The sequence below is a fragment of the Hibiscus syriacus genome, unplaced genomic scaffold (assembly GCF_006381635.1).
Source record: "Hibiscus syriacus cultivar Baekdansim isolate YM2019G1 unplaced genomic scaffold, ASM638163v2 tig00111659_pilon, whole genome shotgun sequence".
NCBI classification, from domain to species: domain Eukaryota; kingdom Viridiplantae; phylum Streptophyta; class Magnoliopsida; order Malvales; family Malvaceae; genus Hibiscus; species Hibiscus syriacus.
Window position 1 is genome coordinate 177,903 of NW_024063149.1, and position 8,635 is coordinate 186,537.

General features: G+C 36.1%; 1 pseudogene; it reads left to right on the forward strand.

Moving 5' to 3' along the window:
- Nucleotides 1–1,441: 1,441 nt before the first annotated feature.
- Nucleotides 1,442–5,779, forward strand: LOC120167001 (annotated as a pseudogene).
- Nucleotides 5,780–8,635: the final 2,856 nt, after the last annotated feature.

The following is an 8,635-nucleotide window of genomic DNA, read 5'->3' on the forward strand; positions in this document are numbered from 1 at the left end:
TTTTTAAATACTTGATATGTATTATTTTGAAAAGTATTGGGAGCGCTCCATATTTACAAACTTAAATGTTTATGTTTCCACGTATGATTTTAATTAATGATATATTTGAATGTTTCTTTTAATGTTGTTTTAAAAGAAAATTTTAGGTTATCCATTTCGGTGATCCTATATAAAACCTAGTCCATCGATCTCGGTCAATCGGATTAGAGAGTAACATTTACTGGTATCAGGGCATCAGATTTAGTGTTTCCTAGGACCCGTGTATTAGATTCATAAGCGTCTATGCGTGCATTCCTCTAGAGTGTCAAGAGTACTTAAATATCTAAAATGACAATATACATTTTTCCTTTCTTAAATTTAAAAGAAAACTATGGTAGATAATTCCCCTAGTCAGGATGTTAGGGATAAGAGTCGCACCTCCTTAACTAGTAACACCAGTGATGACTTCGTCGCAGACTCTGAGCAGCATGAGATCTTGAAGGACGCAGACTTAGATGAGGCGACTTTCTTTAGGGACCTGATCGTAACACTTAGAGAGATTGTTCAGGCTATCCTTAGGCACCAGCTGTGCCACTACCCCACCAACACCTCAGCTTCCTCCATTTTAGCACTGCAGGAGTTTCTAAAGCTTTATAGGTATAATACCATAGACTATTCACTTCCAGATATAATGACCCATAGAGTTAACCAGTAGCTTAGAGGGATCCTCCGCACGTATCGATAGTTTCATCTTACCCCTGCTGGTAAGCTTAAGTGCATCACCGCCTTGCTAAAAGGTGATTCCATAGATTGGTGGGGGATAATAGAGTTGACATTAGAGCTAGAAAGATCGTTACGAGAATACTTTTTGTCCGAGTTATGCCAAAAGTACATCGAGGAGACAACACCAATGACTTGATGACGCCGACATAATAACGATTTATCCTGCAGGCTAGTTCCAACAGATGATTCACAGGAGAAAATTCACCCAAAAACCAGAGAAAAGGTCTCTAGGGTTTAATAGAAATAATAAAATCAAACAATGCCAAAATCAGTCCACAAGCCGGACTGTTATAGCCAAATATCGTCTTTATCCGAATTTTGCCAAAAATAGCAAATCTCAGAAATCACTCTAAATTGAAATTTGAAATAAATTAAGCAATCTGCAAAAATCCGCCCAAATCGGATTTAAAATGACTTCCTAACTGAAGCGAAATATTACCATAATAGTAAAAAATAAATAAAACTAGTGATTCGGAGGGGAAAATGGTAGAATTTGAGGTCGAAAAGAAGGCCATATGGAGCCATGCTCGATATAGACAGCGTGCGCGTCGAAAGGGGCTTTTGATTGGGTCTTATGCGCGATTCTGACACCCGTAGCCAAAGTTAGGCTAAAAGACTGAAACGCACTCAAACGGCCCCAATGAGTAAATATCACACTCAACTCCGCCTTTGCGCTGATATGCCAACTCATGGTATCTCAGCGCCATCATGTGCAATCTGACAGCTCAGGATATGGACAGCGTGTGCGTCGAAAGGGGCTTTTTGAATTGGGGTCTTATGCGCGATTCCGACACCCGTAGCCAAAGTTATGGCTAAAAGACTGAAACGCACTCAAAACGGCCCCAATGAGTAACATATCACACTCAACTCCCGCCTTTGCGCTAATCTGCCAACTCATGGTATCTCAGCGCCATCAATGTGCAATCTGACAGCTCAGCATCATCTATCTCGGACCCCCTGCATCACTTGAGGGATTAGTTTCTATACTTAGTTTAGGGCAATCGATCTATATATGAATACAAGCATGAGTTTCTTCCATTAGTAGATATGCATCGAAATTGGTATCGACTGAGGACCACTGTTACCAGTGATTCATAGAGGGTTTACACTTCGATATTCTCTCACATCTAGCAGTTGATCCTCCCAAGATCTTTGTCGAGTTGACCCACTAAGCGAAGGTCATGGAGGTTTCTAGTAGGCCAACCTAGGAGGTCAGGACAGAGTGTGGACTGTGGGGGTAGGTTTGAGCACCATAGGAGGCCTTTGAAGTTAGCTTTTTGGGTCAAGTGCTAGTGGTTCAGTGAGTATCTTCACTCACTCGATCTGTGCATACTGTGAGAGGAGGCATCTGAGGCGTGCCAACGTGGATCGAAGGGTTGGTTTAGTGGTGGCTCCTTGGATCATTTCATCAGGGACTATCTAGGGGCTTAAAGTACAAATCCTACATCGACTCAGAGGTCCACACCATCCGTTTAGTGAGGCTGGGGGTCCTTGAAAGGTGGTAGCACTGCGTTTGGGTAGCATATAGAGAGATAGTTAGATTAGTAGTTGGAGTTGTGTTGAGAGTGGCTTCTAGGCAGTATATTGTGAGGGCCCGAGAGGAGTGTGATGTATAGACATGATTTCAAGTGCATTTACAGTGCTTTTCTTTCCAGTTACTACATTGATAGATCCAGTTTCCACCCACTCCTACATCTATGATGATCTAGTTCAGGAGAGAAACATCCTATTATTAAAGGAATTAGAGATAAGAGTCAGAGTATCTAGACTTTAGGTATAGACGTTCTAGTGCACAAGTTCACTAGAGATACCTAGTAGAAATTCAGGTCAGATCTACTTAACTGACTTAATGAAGTTGTTTGGGGAATTTGATATGATCTTTAGTATAAAATGGTTATCCAAACATAACGCTAATTTAAGGTGCAAAGCTAGGCAGATCAAGTTCAGGACAATCGATGGGATCAAGTTGGTAATGTCCAATGAGAGGCCAGGAGTTATTCAAGGATTTTTTTGGCCATAAGGGCTCATCGATTAGTAGACTGAGGTTGTGAAGCCCTTGGCTTACGTGGTTGACACCAGAATTTTATTTGCAGTACTCAGGGATATTCATACTGTATGAGATTTCTTTGATATTTCCTAGATCAAGACTACCACTCGATCGAGAGTTAAAGTTTGGCATTAAAGTGCTATTAGGTTCATCTCCAGTGTCCATTTCTCCTTACCATATGATAAGATAGAACTAAATGAGTTGAATACTCAAATTCAAGAGTTACTAGAAATGAGTTTCATTCGACCGAGGAGTTTTTAGTCTTGTTTGTTAAGAAGATGACGTGTTGATGAGTTTGTGCACTGATATGACCGTGAACAAGTTAATTATTAAGAACCATTATCCCTTCCTAGGATCGATGATTTCATATGATTTTTAGTGATTTTACTAGAGACATTGACGATTGTAAAAACACCTCCGAATTTGTATTCTTCTTGGGAGATTGTTGCATCTCTTAGAGTTAAAAAAAACCCATTGTGAGCCTTTTTACATGTGAAGTAGAATACGTAGTATCAACTTTTTACTTTCATGCTATTGGTTTTAAAAGATAGTGAAAGAATTTCACTTGCCACAAGGACTATTAAAATGGATAACAAGTTTGCACAAGCACTTACAAAGAATTACTGTTCAATGATCGAAGTAAACATATTGATACCATATATCACTTTATATGAGAACATATTTCCAAGAAGGAAGTAGACTCAAGTTTTTTAAAGACTCAAGATCAAGTTACAAACATTTTTACGAAACCTATCAAGTTTTGAAGATTACGAAGAATGCGTGAATGTCTTGACGTGACGAAGAAATGTTCAAATTCAGGAGAATGTTGAATATTTAATTTAAACATTGCTATGATTAATTGTACCTTGTAATGTAATGATGAATATATGTAACTATTCATCATGAAGAATATTACTATTCATGATGAATAAATGTGACCATGATGAAAAGGTGTCATCAAAAGCTATGACTATTCTAATAATCACTTAAATCTCTATATAAAGGATAGTAAGTGATGAAGCAAAGAATTCAATTCCGAGTGAATTTCATTATATTTTCTTCTTTCTCTTTACAAGTTTGTGTTTTAACCTTTCATATCCCCAATACCTTAGCTCTACCTTTCCTCTTGCTGAAATTTCAGCAATTAAGTTTTCCTTGGAGTTATTTATTTGTCTAAGAAAATTTGTTCATATGGCTTCTATTGGAGTCAAACTTATTGTATGTTGTTTCTTGGTGCAAGAGATGTTAGAAATGGGCATCGAAATTAAGAGGTTTGCTTGCTGAAATTTTACTGACTCACTTGCTAAGGCTAGAGTGGACATGTGATGCATGTTTTGTGCGGTGGTTATTCCTTGAAGTCCCAATGCTAAGTTTATTTGGTTTTATAATTGCTCATTTTTGTTTTCTTCCCGATTTCGTTGGTTTTAGCATCTCATGTTCATTAAGAAAATGCATGACTTTCACGAGAAAAGAAGCTGAAGTTATATTTAGTATTTCCACGAGTTATTATATCAAAGAAAGAAACTGACTGCCATCCTTCTCGGTGGAATGATGCTTTTGTTTCCTGAAAGGGACTAAAATTAGTTGCATGAAGAAAACTGCGTCAGACCAATGTTTTTTTTCCCCTTCTTTTCTATGTATGGAAAGTCAAAGAGTTTCTTCTCGATCCAGACTTGTAGCAATTTAGAAAAACTAACCTTATACAAGAACTACTATATATATATAAATTACAAGCTCCATTACTATATCACATATCCAACATTTCTAAGCATTGAATTCTAAAAGCAGAAAGTTTCTCGAGATACTTACAGTAAAAATGATCAACACAGAAACGATAAGAACCATAGTTGGGATCACTGTCGTTTTAAAATTAAAATTAAATAAAATGATTATATTATATTCTAACTTTTAGCATGTTATTTCTCTTTATTCAGGAAATCTGGTCTCATTCTTCTTGTTTCTCTCCCCCGTGTAGGCCTCGACTTACCAAATTAATGCTTTTAACTTTTTATAACTTGATAATTGATTGCTAAGAATCTTGTTCTCATTTTTAATGAGCAGCCCCACATTCATTAGAATATGGAAAGCTAAATCTAGTTCAAGACTTCAAGCCAGATCCATATCTAGCAACAATGATGAATTGCATGATGTGGGTTTTCTACGGTCTCCCCATGGTCCATCCCGACAGCCTTCTGATTATTACCATCAATTCCATTGGCCTCGTGATTGAGTCCATCTACATAGTCTTCTTCTTTATCTACTCCGATAATAAGAAGCGAGTTAGTTTATTTCTTTTACCATTTTCCATCACTCATGTCTAAGATAAGTGAGTTTAAGTAATTTTCCTTTTGTTTGTAGAGAAAGATCATGTTATGTATTATGATCGAAGCCATCTTCATGGCAGCAGTAATTGTGATTACCTTGATTGTGTTTAACAACACCAAAAAAAGGACCATGTTTGTTGGAACATTGGCCGTTATCTTCAACATTGGGATGTACATTTCACCGTTGACGGTCATGGTACGTGTTTCTGATTTGTTTTCCGTTAGCTGCAAAAAAAGCTTATAAGTATTTAAACAACATATAATGATCTTTTGACTTTTTGTCAGGGTATGGTGATTAAGACTAAGAGCGTCAAGTACATGCCATTCACCCTCTCTCTTTTCAACGTATTGTGTGGAATTGTTTGGATGGTTTATGCATTACTCAAATTTGATATTAATGTCTTGGTAACTCTCTACAAGATCCACTTATCCTCTTCTTCTAGTGCTATGCTCTCCTCAAATACTTGTGTTACATATTTATAACCGACACTCACTTGTGTTTTGAATACATTCGTAGGTTCCAAATGTAATGGGATGTCTGTCAGGCATGATGCAACTCATAATTTATGCTTGGTTCTATAAAACTACCAGATGGGATGAGGATGAGAAAGCACCAGCTCAAAAGCTTCAACTTTCAGAGATATGACAACTCCATGGAGTTCGGACATGAATGTATTGCTCATGCTTCTCCTATTAAGAGAATAAAAGAAAACAAACAGTTGTATCAATCATTTCGATTCCATTTTTATTGAATAAAATGTTTGTTTCTGTCGAACGTTGTTGTCCCTGATTCTTGTTAGTTTTCTTCTTTATTATTGGGGTTTAAACAAGACTGTTACACACACGTAGAAATATATAAAATGAGATAAGATGCACGGATAAGATGATGTATTGAGTCAAATGTTTGATTATGTGGTTTGTTCCATTAAGTTAAAAGGTTTAGACTCTATGACCATTGAACAAGTTATGGTTGAATTGAAAGATCAAGAAGACATATTCAATAGGAGACAAAAGGAGACAATATGAGCCCATTGAACAAGCCCTAAAAGCCAATGTGTCTCTCAAAAACAACAGAGAAGAAAATAACTAAAAGGGTTGAGGACGTGGATGAGGTCTAGGTTATGGTTACCGAGAACATGAAAAACGTGATTGTGAAGATCATACAAATAATGATGTAAGGTAATCATCAAGAAACTAAGAAGATTATGGGAAAGAAAAAGATTTAGCTATCAAAGATCGAATGAAAGGAATTATGAAGTTCAATGTTGAATGTTATAATTTTCAAAATTTTGGTAATTTTTCTTGGGAATTCTAAAATTAAAGTAAAAATTAAGAGAGGTTCAATCTCATTGAAGATTAACAAGATGTCGAAGAGTCAACCTTGTTGTTGGCACTCAATAAAGATGAGAACAATGATGCAAGCACTTGGTGCCTTAACAATGGAGCAAGCAATCACATGTGTGGAGACAAAGAGGCCTTTGTGGAAATTGATGAGAACTTTAAAGGCAATGATTCATTTGGAGACTCCTCAAAAGTCCAAATTCAAGGGAAAGAAACTATTTTGATTTCTTTAAAAGATCACAACCATAGCTTTATTACCGATGTTTATTTTGTGTCCAAGCTAAAGAGTAATATTTTATGTTTGGGATAACTCCTTGAAAGAGTTATGAAGTTCACATGAAAGGTCGTTTTCTTAGGTTAAGAGATTCGTATGCCAATTTGGCTAGTAAAGTATCAATTTGGAAGAATAGAATGTTCTTGTCGAATATAAAGATGATTGATGCAAAGTGCTTGAAGGCCAGTGTGGAAGATGATGCATGGTGTTGGCACATGATATTTGTTCACATTCATTTTAGAGCCCTTAAAATGCTAAAAAAATGAAGATGATAAATTAAATTTCGACCATTAGTCACCTGAAACAATTGTGTGAGGTATATCTCCTAGGCAAACATGCGTGAACGAATTTTCAAAAAGAAGCAACATCATGAGTGACCAAGCTTCTTCAACTTATTCATACCAATGTTTGTGGACCAATTATTCCACCATCATTTAGTAAAAGCAGATGATGTATATGAAACGAGACAAGATGCACAAAATAAGATGATATATTTGCAAAGAAGTCGTAAAACCACAATCCATAGTCTCCTAATATGGATAATTTTTAACAATTCTTTGGTTATTAGTTTATTGTATAAATAGTTATCTTATCCAAGTGGTCGTTTTTCTCTTCTCAATAGACATGCCGTTCGGGAAGAGGGTAATGGCCTCGTGATAATAGATATCAGCTTGACCCTTTAACTGTCAAATTTCGTACTGAACGCGTTAGTTGGTTGGGTGTCATAGGGTTAGAGTCTGACCAAGAAACCATGTTACCCTAGTCACTTGAGAAAAAATTGAGCGAGCATGGGCATTTCCAAAAAGCTAGGCTTTCAAAATGAAGGTGATGAGCAGTATATTATTACGGAGTTTGCAAAGTTAGATGGATAGTGATGGCGCTAAGGAGTGTTAATGTAGTTTCCCATCGGAAATCTTGAGGAGTTTTGTCTTATACTTTCAAATAAATTTTAGGATTATCGAATATGTAGGATTCAATATATATTAAGTATGAATATGTGCGAGATATTAGGTGAGATTCCATTATTTTGGTTGCACTCTCGTGTTTAGTTTTGGTGTGATTTGAGTATGTTTAGGGGTTTTGTCTTTTCAGTATTGTGTAAGATCTTCGCCTTTCTTTGGCATTATTCATAGGTTTATTAATTTGTCTTGGCTTTAATTGTTCTTTAGTCGGTCTAAGTTTAGGAGATGATTAGTAGAAATATTAGGAGATCATAGATACTCTAGTAAGGTTTTTTTTTTGGATTTTATTTAGGCCAGTTTGGTTTTGATGTTGATTTTTTATAAATCCTATAAGGGATAATTTTATATTCACTTTATGTGGATTTTATAATAAATAAAATATTTTTTGTAAAAAAAAAATCCTTGGCACTGAAGCACAAGTTGGGTTTCTAGGTAAACTTACAAGCAAATGAGTAAAATCTGCAGCTTACCTACTTGTCTTGGAAGGGCACGACCATTTAAATGGACAAAAGTGACAATAATAAAGAGACAACAATAGATTTTTTTTATCCAAATAGCAAGTTATCTTATTCAATGATGATAATCTCCCCAATTAAAGTGGGAGACCTTTATTTATAGTCGAGCCCTCCAATATTCAATGGTGTTCTAATTAAAAAAAAAACTCCATTTACTCATCGAATAATCCTATCTACACGGTGAAGTCTTAAGAAACATGAAGTATATCTCTAATTATTCGATCCTAATTTGACTAAGTCTTTATTTACTTGATCAACCAAGTCTTTTAGAGGCCGGTCTTCTTGAAGAAAGAATGGCTGGGTCAACCTTGATAGGCGTATTTAACCCGATGGGTTATGCTAATATCTTTATGTATCTAATTGTGACTTATTCTTGGGTCCTATATAGCATCCCAAATCTCGAGTTAGTA